The sequence below is a fragment of the Prionailurus bengalensis genome, chromosome E4 (assembly GCF_016509475.1).
Source record: "Prionailurus bengalensis isolate Pbe53 chromosome E4, Fcat_Pben_1.1_paternal_pri, whole genome shotgun sequence".
In the NCBI taxonomy this organism is placed as follows: Eukaryota; Metazoa; Chordata; class Mammalia; order Carnivora; family Felidae; genus Prionailurus; species Prionailurus bengalensis.
The window spans coordinates 57,728,078-57,739,679 of record NC_057360.1 but is presented as its reverse complement, the minus strand read 5'-3'; the positions used below and the strand labels follow the sequence as shown (position 1 = coordinate 57,739,679).

The following is an 11,602-nucleotide window of genomic DNA, read 5'->3' as shown; positions in this document are numbered from 1 at the left end:
GCCAGATGTGGGGCTCAGACTCACCAACTGCGAGATCATGACCTGAGCCAAAATCAAGAGACAGACGCTTAACCAACTGACCCACCCAGGTGACCCTTGATTACTTTTTTAAAAAAATTAGTTAACGTTTATTCATTTTTTAGAGAGACAGAGCACGAGTGGGGGTGGAGCAGAGAGAGAGAGACACACGCACTCTGAAGCAGGCTTCAGGCTCTGAGCTGTCAGCACAGAGCCCGATGTGGGGCTCAAACCCACAAACCGCGAGATCATGACGTGAGCCAAAGTCAGCTGCTTTTTTAATGGACTGAGTCACCCAAGTGCCCCCCCTTGATTATTTTTTTAAATGTTTATTTACTTATTTACAGAGAGAGTGTGTGAGCAGGGGAGGGGCAAAGAGAGAGGGAGAGAGAAAATCCCAGGCAGGCTCCATGCTGTCAGCACAGAGCCCAACGTGGGGCTTGATCTCACGAACCATGAGATCATGACCTGAGCTGAAACCAAGAGTCATATGCTTAACCAGCTGAGTCACCCAGGCTCCCCCTCCCTTTTGATTATTAACTGAGAATGTAAATTAGTCACTAATCTCAGTGAGCTTTTTTGTGTTGTGGGTCATTTGAAAATCTACTGGAAATGATGGAGCCTATCCCCAGAAAAATACAGATTCCTACACACACGTCAAATTCGTAAACAATTTCCTTGAATTTATGAAGCCCCTTGAGAGCCGAGGACACAGATCCATAGTCACGAGGCAAAGTCCCCTGCCAACTGAGAACTGAATCCTCTAAGCATGGGAGAGTCCCCATATGTCTAGAGCCCTGAGGAGTTTCAAGAATCCAGCGTAAGAACAACCCCTCTGATCCAACCCCTCGCTTCACACACGAAAAACACGAAACTCTGACAGGCACGTGATCTGTGCACGGTCCCAAAGGTACTCAGCAGAAACACTGGAACAAGACCCTTGGATTGGCATTTGATCATTATCAACCAACCCTCTTCTGCTATAGTAATACTTCTGGACTTCATCTTCTTGGTCTATCAGCACAGCTGTTCCAGCTTACTGTAGATCATGATGACATCACATCTCTTCCCACCATTTTATTTGCAAAATGTCTGTATCTTTACATTTAAGGTCTGTTTCCTATAAGCACCATATGGCTGGTTGTGATCTTTAATCCAGCCTCGTATCTCTGTCTTTTAATAATGTCATTTAATGTATTTGCATTTAATATACTTACCAATGTGTTTGTACTTAAACTACCATTATTGTACTATCTGTTTTATAATGTCTCCCTTATTATATTTTCCTTTTACTCTCCTTTCTCGCCTTCTCTGGGACAAAGCTTCAAGGCTTTTTTGAACATTTCTGTTCTCCGCTACTGGCTTGGGAATTATACATTCTTTTACCATTTCTTTTTAGTGGTCACCCTGAAGATCAGAACATCCATCCCTGACTTTTTTTTTTTCAACATTTATTTATTTTGGGGACAGAGAGAGACAAAGCATGAACGGGCGAGGGGCAGAGAGAGAGGGAGACACAGAATCGGAAACAGGCTCCAGGCTCTGAGCCATCAACCCAGAGCCCGACGCGGGGCTCGAACTCACGGACCGCGAGATCGTGACCTGGCTGAAGTCGGACGCTCCACCGACTGCGCCACCCAGGCGCCCCCATCCCTGACTTTCAAAGTCTGACATAAATTAGCACTTTTCTTTCCCACGATAAAGCATGACGTAAAAACATTTTAAATTCCGTTTCTCTTCCTCTCTTTTTGAGCTTCGTTGTCAAGTATTGTATCTACATATAGTTCACACCCACAAGACATTATTATTACCTTTTATGAAAATAGTAGTTTATATTTTCACCATGTATTTATCCATTATATTGTTTTGTGTTTCTTTCTACAATTTTTTTTTTTTTTCCAAGCCGGGATACTCTTCCTTCTGCCTGAAGAACTCGCTATGGTATTTTTTTAGTATAGATATACAGCTAAGTTGCTTCCGTTTTTATAAAACGTGACTTTATTTTGCCTTCATTTTAAACATTTCCTCTGGGTGTAGAATTCTAGGTTGATAGTTATTTTCTTTCAAAAATAAATACACTACACCATTGTCTTCTGGCTTTGATTGTTTCTCTTGAGAAATGAGCTGGGTCTTATTTTCTCCTTTTGAAGATTCCTTTCAAGATTTCTGTAGTTGCTTTCAAGTTCGTTTGGGTTTGGGGCTTTTTCTTTTGTTTTGTTGGTTTTGTTGTTGTTGTTGTTGTTGTTGTTGTCGTCGTCGTCTTAGGTTTTTTTAAGTCTGGCTATGATATGCCTAGGAGTGGATTCCTTTAAGCCAGTTTGGGATTTGTAGTGATTCTTGAATCTGGGGCTTGATGCCTTTTGACCGTCTGGAAAAATCGGTGGCTTTTAAGCTCTTCAAACATTTGTTCTGCGTCATTTGCTATCCCTTCTTTTTCTGAGGTTTGAATTACGGTGGATTTTTTCAAAAATTTTTCAGAAGTTACTCACAACATTATTGTCTGTATTATTTTCTCTGCTCTATTCTTTTTTTTTTTAATTTTTTTTTCAACGTTTATTTATTTTTGGGACAGAGAGAGACAGAGCATGAACGGGGGAGGGGCAGAGAGAGAGGGAGACACAGAATCGGAAACAGGCTCCAGGCTCTGAGCCATCAGCCCAGAGCCTGACGCGGGGCTCGAACTCGCAGACCGCGAGATCGTGACCTGGCTGAAGTCGGACGCTTAACCGACTGCGCCACCCAGGTGCCCCTCTGCTCTATTCTTAAATCTGTATGTGTTCTGCTGACATATATTCTAGTTCATTAATTCTCTCTTCATCTGTATTTAATCCACTATTAGTTTGTTTCTTAATTTCAGATATTGTAGTTGTATTCTCAGATTGATATTTGTTACTTTTCTATAGATGACACTTAACTTCTAAACTTTTACTCATGTATTCTTTTTTCTTGAACATACTAATCCCAATTCTATTACATGTCTGTATCTGATCATTCCAAACCTAAATACCCCAGTCTCTCTATTAACTGATTCTCTCTCTCTCGCTCTCTCTCTCTCTCTCTCTCTCTCTCACACACACACACACACACACACACATCATTAATCTATCTGGCAATTTCTTATTAAATACCCGGAGGAAATGGACTATCACTGCTCAAGTGGAGCAAGTGTATTAGAGAGTGAAAATTTTGCACAAAACTCTAAGAAAATCCCACGATTTTTAAAAAATATGGTGAACTTTCTGAGTCACTGTTAATTTTAGAGCCAAATCCCCCAGAGGTGCATTTTCATTCCGCCTGCCCCACACCCCTGCACACAGGGCTGTTCCCATGCCACTGCCTCCAAGAAGTAGCCCAGATCACCAGCTGTGCGACTTTTCGCAAGGCGCTCAACTGTCCTGTGCCTCGATTTCCTCATCGGCAAAATGGAGACGACAGTGGTACTCACACCCCCAGACTGTTGCCTGCAACACTGCAAACTGCCCGATATGTATTTTCATTGTTTTCGCCATTAGTACAACTGATTTGTAGAATTACTGTGCTGAATATAATTAGCCTGTGAAATGATACGTATGAGTGTGCTGGGTAAACGTCAAAGCATCTTCCATGTACAAGGCATCGTTATTTTTTTTAACGTTTATCTGTGTATTGTGAGAGACAGAGCGTGCGCGCACACTAGCTCGTGCGTGCCCATGAGTCAGAGAGGAGCAGAAAGACACCGAGAGAGAGAATCCCAAGCAGGCTTAGGCGGGCTCCGTGCTGTCAGCGCAGAGCCTGACTTCGGGTTCCATCGCACAAACCCTGAGATCATGACCTGAGCCAAAATGAAGAGCTGGATGCTTAAGTGACTGAGCCACCAGGCACCCCTCTAAGGCATCATTATTAACACAGTTGGCTCAATAACTATGCTACAGTCATAGGTCATAAAATGAACATGGAAGGAATATTTACCCTGTATGAAGCCCTGACAGTTGTTCTCTTTGGGGAATTAAAGAGAGCTGCCCCAACAGAATCCCAGGGGAAGAAAGCTGCCTGGAAGAAAGATGACCCCTAGATAAACAACCATAAACAGATTTCAGTATCATCATTAGGGCAACAAATCATCCTTCAAACCCGCCAGCTGACAGCTCTGTGATCCAGTACTGATGGGAAAGTAAACCCTGCTGGGGTCAAATAATTGAGGGAAATATGGCCAGATTAGATGTCATCCGATGAGTTTACATTCTATAATAATTGAAACAGTCATCGGAGCTCTGACCCTGCCTTAATCCAGCTCTGCAATACTTAATATTTGTGGCTGCTCCTGGTGGCTCTCCCTCAGCCCTCGCTCCTGGCCCAGGATTTGTGGAAATAAACTGGATTTCCTGGGTGAGATTTGAAATAAATTAGCCACGTGACGGCCACCTTCCCACCGGGTGCCCACTGGGTTCCATGTACTGCGTGATTCTAAGCGCTTAGAAGCACTTTTTAACAGCAACTCGGTTGCGCCAAGAGAAAAGAACGAATCGTTCATCTGCTGGCCCCAACAACCAGGAGGAATCGATTAAATTACCAGACTGTGCCATGGGCCTTGTTTGCAGCACAAGAGACAATTCTAGACATTTGGATCGGAGCAATAGAGGCAGCCCCGAGAAGGGCAGAGCCCAAGGCCGTCCCGTGGTTTGTTGTGGTCCACTTGGGCCGTCCGTCTCCCTGAGATCATACGGCAGCCGCTCCCCTCTGTCTGGTCGCCTGGATTCCTTCACGAAATTCCACTTCATATTTTCATATTTGTAAGTCCGCATAGCTGCTCCCCACCATTCATTCTTGCCCTTTCCCCCATCTGTTTATATGAGGCAACCACATGAGAGGAAAAAATAAGACACCCTAGAAATTAATTCCATGAAGTAAGAATTTACTGTCTCTGCCTCCTAGGGGAGCACAAAAGAAGGGGAGAGGCCATTCCGTAATTCACTCCTGAAAACGTGACAGCTGCTGGTTGTCTCAGGTCGGGGGGTGGGGGCACTGCGTTTTATTTTCCAGGACCCAGAGTTTGTCTCTCTTCTTGATCTGTGCAGTGACGGTCTTCTTGAAAGACCGAGTTCATCAAGCGTTCCATGGACGTATCGGGCTGGGTGATTGACTCAGTGTGCTCACTGTCATTGAGGATAAGAAAATGTTGAAGTTTGAAGGGAGCTGAGATACTATCACATCCAACCACGATATTTTACAGATGAGGAAACAAAGGCCACATGGATAATTGTTCGCCTGAGGCCGTGTATCAGGTATGTGGCATAGTCAAGACCAGAAGTCTCAAAATCTCTTCACTCCCCAGTCCGGAGAATATTCCCCGCAACGTGCTCCCTGAGTTCTGTGCATCCCTACCTTGTATTGAGTCCCCCATGGAGCTCAGACTCAGGAAAGCCCTGTCAGTGACAGAGAGGGCACTCTTCAGGTGTAAATCCATATAATCTTCCCAGATGACAGGAATATCCCCTGTGATTCCAGAAAAAAAATTCACTTCACAATATATGTTCTAAAGAATAGAGATGTTCTTAAAGTTGTATGCAAAAATAGCTTAGCAATTAATAATATAGAATTCATATTATAGACAAGATCTCAAAATTATATATATGATACCAATCTGTCAATTATAGAGAAAGAGAGATTTGAAGGACACTACCAATTGGATCGTAAAAAGGGTTTTCCTCTTTGTTGCTTTTTCTTTTTTTCTCTTCCCAGAGAAGATGAATTTATTTTTTCGATGCCAATATACCACCCTTCGAGGCATATAAGATAGTTATAATTTCTGAAAGTTGTATCTGCCAGCGAGAACCACCATCTTGTTGATTCATATGCCTCAATCCTTCAGTGCAGAGATTCAGTGCTTTAGGCTTAAACGTGGCAGAAAAGGTGTCTCGAAAGAGGAACCACTATCAGCTCAGAAAAGAAGAGTTCCTTATTCATTCTGCGTCTATTGGGATGAAACAAGATGACTTCTCTTGTTTTGCATCAGACGCTAAATCTAAAATAATAATCTGGTTTTTTTTTTCAACGTTTATTTATTTTTGGGACAGAGAGAGACAGAGCACGAACGGGGGAGGGGCAGAGAGAGAGGGAGACACAGAATCGGAAACAGGCTCCAGGCTCTGAGCCATCAGCCCAGAGCCCGACGCGGGGCTTGAACTCACGGACCGCGAGATCGTGACCTGGCTGAAGTCGGACGCTCAACCGACTGCGCCACCCAGGCGCCCCTAAAATAATAATCTTAACAAACAGTCCAGGTCTGGTTTTCCTTTCTTATCCATAGTATCGCTCTGATGTGACAGAACATAAGGTTAATGGCCCGATGTAAACTAATGTTGCAGAAACATCACGTCTAATTTTTCACCTGAAATAAATAATATAAAATGTATTTTGGTGATCTGAAATTAAAGGTTGCAAGTCTTCAGGGCTCAGTTTTCCGAGAACGATCAACTAGAAGAAAAATATATCAAATACTGTATTTTTTTCATTCTTCTAAAACATAAGGTCTTTGTATAAATTAAAACAGTACTTAAGTCATACACATATACAACACACTCATGAATTGCATTAGAAATCCTTAAAAAGTTTAGGGGCACCTACGTGGCTCAGTCAGTTGAGCATCCAGCTTTGGCTCAGGTCACGATCTCACCGTTCTCAGGCCCCGCGTCGGGCTCTGTGCTGACAGCTCAGAGCACAGAGCCTGCTCCAGATTCTGGGTCTCCCTTTCTCTCTACCTCTCCCCCACTCATGCTCTGTCTCTCTGTCTCTCAAAAGTAAATAAATGTTTAAAAAAAATTTTTTTAAGTCCTTAAAAAGTTTAAATGCTTAAACAAAAATAAAAGTAAATAAAAGTAAAAAATCAAAGCAAAAAATACTGCAAACAAAAATAATCTATGACCCTATCACATTACAGTTCTAGATTTACAGTAACAAGTACAGCTAAAATGAACACTGAGGTCACTTGATGTAAGTAAGATGGTCCTCCCCTAGTTGCTTTGAACTTTTGGGGTTTTGGCTTTGCAATAAATGTGTAGTAAATATCTGTAGTGCCTTGTACATGATAAGTGGGTGAGGAGTAGGGATTCTGCAGCATGTTTATTAACAAAACGATCTTTGTATCTGTGTACTCCTGAAGTTTATATATTCGCAGATCAATATATTCCACAAGAGTTTTTCTTCCATCAGTTCCATATTTTTAGTAAGAATCTTTTCCAAATAGGAGCACACAGGCTGCTCTTCCATTGCAACACCAACAATGACCAAACGTCAGCGATGTCTTCCTGCCACTTGGCGTGAATGTCCCACATAGAGATGGTTGACCAGACTACATAGATTCCCAAGACAAGACAGCCACTCGGAGTTGGGAATATCAGAGTTGTCACTTGCTTTCTTTGCTAGGAAAGAAGAAATTGCATTTTTAAGGTCATTCTCAAAGAGAGGATGGTTTTGTGGCACAATTTTACACTCTGGGGTTTGTAATATTTCCTCCACCAGGTTGCTGCGGACTCTTCTCAATGGAAGCATTTAAGTCTCCAGTCACGGTTCCAGATGTCAATCCAGTTCTGAAAGGAAAAGGAAAAGGAAAAGGTGTGGAGGGTGACTCGTGCAAGGCTCCTGAGGTCGATGACGATTGGAGGTCAATCATACGTTTGGATCCCTTATTTCCCAAAACCGGCCGATGCCGCTTTCCAATAGGAATCCAATTCTGCCGTTGAAACCTAATCATATTCATCAATTGCTGAGCTCCAGGTGACAACCTTGACCCCGGAAACTCCACGACAGTTTGGACCCTCTGGAGGTCTAGCCTCGATCCTAAAAAACAAAAAATACCGCAAACAAAAATAATCTATGACCCTATCACCTTACAGTTCTAGATTTGCAGTAACGGGTACACTTTCCATGAACACTGAGGTCACTTGATGTATGTAAGATGATCCTCCCTTACTTGCTTTGAACTTTTGAAGGAGAGCTCGTTGAAGAATTTGCTGAAAGCGGCCTCACGTGTACCATAACTTTAGTGAGGAACACATATTGCTTTTCACCAACGGAGAGCAACTTTATTTTACAAGCGTGGCCGGGGGACTCCAATTTTCTATATTTTTTGTAGAAAATCATTCTGTGCTCACCCCGTTAGGGCCACATCTCAAGTAAAAGGGGCAGGGGTGTTCATCTTGGCTGTTCAGGCTTCTCTTCAAAATCACCAGATCTCGGCCCCAGGACAGGTGGCACGCGGACGAGCCTGGGTGCGAGGAAGGCTCTGGACCAGAGTTCCACCTGCAGCATCCCAGGAAGAGGCCAGCATCGGGCGGCAGGTCAGTCCCTTGTCCTCAGGCCCGGTCTCCATTCTGCCGCCGCCAGCCCCGGCTAACCCCGGAAGCTCTCTTTGTGATTTTCTGAGTTTTTTTTTCCAAGTTGTATACACTGATTGTGTTTGTACTTTACTATTTTAATTGGGACAAACGTTACTTAAAACAAAGCAAATGTTTTAGTAAACGCTTCTTCATCTTGTTCTTGAGCCACACCTCCACTGAGTGCTTCTTTGAAATCAATTTTCTGGTCCATGAAGTGACTGGACCACCCCCCCTCCCCCCCCCCCCCCCCCCCCCCGCCCACCAAACTACCATCCCATTCTGATCCCCTCCCCTGGAGGCTACATCCCACTTCCTGTTCCTCCTGCAATATACATGCTCTCTGGTCTACTGAGCTCCTGCCACAAAGAGAATCCTCACTTTAAAAGCCAGTATTTTAGTCCTGAATTCCGGCACCCCAACGTTCCAGCATCTGTCAGACAGAACCATTGGGCCAGTTGCCCTGAGAACCACGCCGACATCGACTCGAATCATTCCCACACCTGGTGGCCCAGATATGTGCGGAAGTCTGGCCTTCTCTTGCCCTTGCTGGAATCCCTGCTCAAGGCCTCCTTCCTAGTTCCAACATCCTCTGGTGGCTTTTCAAATCCAGGGGTTGAGAACCCAGCAGGCTTTGAGTCTGTATCCACCGGAGCCGTGACGTCTGGAATCAACTGAGGTTGAGGTTCTCCTATGGACGGCTCCCTGGAAGAGGTCCTCATCATCTAACACTCATAGCATGGCAGAAAGCAAGCAACAGTGTAAGGGCTTGTGTTTAAAGAAACATTTAGCAAGGGTGGTTGAGCTTTAGATGAATACATTCCATTTCACCATAGACACAAGCAAACCGTGGGGGTCTTGTCGGACTTGGCACTTTATGGTTCCCAGAGATGGCACCATATTTCTAAAAGCTGTTTCCAAGGAATCTTCAAAGAAAGCAAGCTCAAGAAGAAAATCAAACAGAGCTCTTAGGCAAGTTAGTTGCCCTTAAAACCCAGTTGTCTATAAAAAATACCTTTAAATAAAGTTTTCCCTCTAGATTATAAGAGAGAACTCTTAAACATGGTTCATGTGACAGAGGCATGGGGTCGGGGCAGTGGAAAATGAGCATCCCTGACTTGCCTTGTGTGAAAGGAAACTATAGCTTTAGTTTTACCCATTAAAATCAGGTTAGCGTATAAATTTTTGGCAGGAAATTAAATGATGCAAACAGATGTAGATAGCAGCATCTTAATGCCCAAAGCAGTTTGTCTTTAAATATAAGAATACAATAAAATAGGGGGGAAAGTTCATTTCTGAGCATCTGTTTTTATCTCGGGAGGAACTATCGGAGACAAGAGGGTAAGATTGCTTTTGGAACCGTGTGAACATGAGTCGGGCAGAGCAGGTATGAGGGGACGGCTCTGGGGCTCAAGGTCCAAGGGTCAGACCAAGAGGAGGGACAGTAACTCAGAAGGCTGTTTTGCCAGCCTGAGCAGCACGTGGCAGGACCCCGGTGCAAGCCTTTTACAATCACCCACTCCGTGGGTCCTGGGATCTCTCCACCCAAGGCAGACCCACTCGGGGTCATTGACTGGGGCTCGGTGATTCCGTCACCGAATCCGATTTCCTTGCGGTATATTTGTTAGCACATTCTACAGCTTCAAGAAGTCAGACAATACGGGGATAGAAAGGCACCTGGGGCCAAGAACAAGAATTGAATTTCCTATGAAAATAGCAAACTACAGGAACCTCTATTCCCTATAGTTCTTCCATGCAAGCCATACCCAAACCACATCCCAACGATGTAGGGGACGCAACTCTGGGATGGATTCTGTGGTCAGTGAGTTGGAGGCTGTATGCAAATGCTCGACTGCAGAATAATAGGTGGAATATTACATCAGTTATCATTTCAAAAAAATATATGTTATTTCTGTTTTGCATATAAAGGCACTGGTACAATTCTATAAGGATATACCAGTCTCATAACAGTGGCTACTTGTAAATGCATAAGCTCTAAGTCAAGTGTCTGAGGAGATATGCAAAGTCATCCAGAATTAGATGAGATTAATTTCGAGGAATATGTAAGAAATGTAGGAATTCCCAAAGCAAACAAGGAAAAGGTGGTATTCCAGTAAAGAGGTCAGCATTTCAGGCTACCACCAGTAATTCAGTATAGCCTGAATATAAGGTGCATAGAAAGAGTTGATAAGAGATGAGGTCGGAAAAGGAGGCAGGCTTCTGATCTTGATGAGTCTTGTATTTAATTCCAAATAATTTTCGTTTTTTCCTATAGGCAATAGAGAGCCTACATTTGATTACCAGTAACAGAAGGATCATCCAAGGATGACTCAATAAGAACATCTATTTCATCATGTATTAGCTCTGTTGCCATGTGGACAGGGTGGAAAACAAGAGTGGATACAAGGCAGATACCCTGTTGGACAGGAGACATGAAGCCAGCGGTTTCTGAGATTGCGTCTGATGAACCCCTAGGGCAGTGAGGAGGGAAGGAGCCAGGTGGGGAGGGACTCCCATTTAGGGGGTGCTGACATGCTTGGCCAACTTGATTTGGAGTGAGAGCCAGAATTCATCCTTATATTGCCGAGAACGGTTTGCAAGAGTAGACGAAAAAAAAAAAAAAAAAAACTAACCCAGGGTGGAAAAAAAAATCAGACGAGTAAGACTGGTGGAGAAGGAGCATGAGGGAACTTTCTGGAGTGATGGTAATACTCTATACTTTGATAGGGGGTTCGGTTACACAGGTGTATAAATGTGTCAAAATTGATTGAATGGTACACCCAGAGATTTGTGCCTTTCTGTGCAGAATTCACCCTCCACTTTAAAAAAAGACCCTAAACAAACACCGCATTCTAGTTAATGAACATACAGTAAAGCATTTAGGAGTAGCGTGAACTAATGAAATGTACTACTTTGAAATGTACCAAAATAGGAAGTAGATTTATGGATGGGTGGAGACATGGAGAAGCAGGTTCATATGTGTAAACAAATACAGCACAAGTGAATTGTATAATCTTGGTGGCACCAATTCACTGTAAGATTCTCTCAACCTATGTTTAGAAATTTTTCATCTAAAACATGGGAGGAGGTGGGAAACGACCTACAAGAAAATCTTTTCTCAGAGCCTTAATACCTACACATCCTTGGGTTCACATAGTCACAGCCCTGGCACAAGACAAATCTGATTATTTTGTAATTATATAGTGCCCCAATAATGGCACCCTGAATTTCCA

General features: G+C 43.4%; 1 pseudogene; it reads right to left on the bottom strand.

Annotated features, from left to right (window-relative positions):
• Window positions 1-6,928: 6,928 nt before the first annotated feature.
• LOC122475931 lies at window positions 6,929-8,387 on the bottom strand (annotated as a pseudogene).
• Between the last annotated feature and the right edge of the window lie 3,215 nt (window positions 8,388-11,602).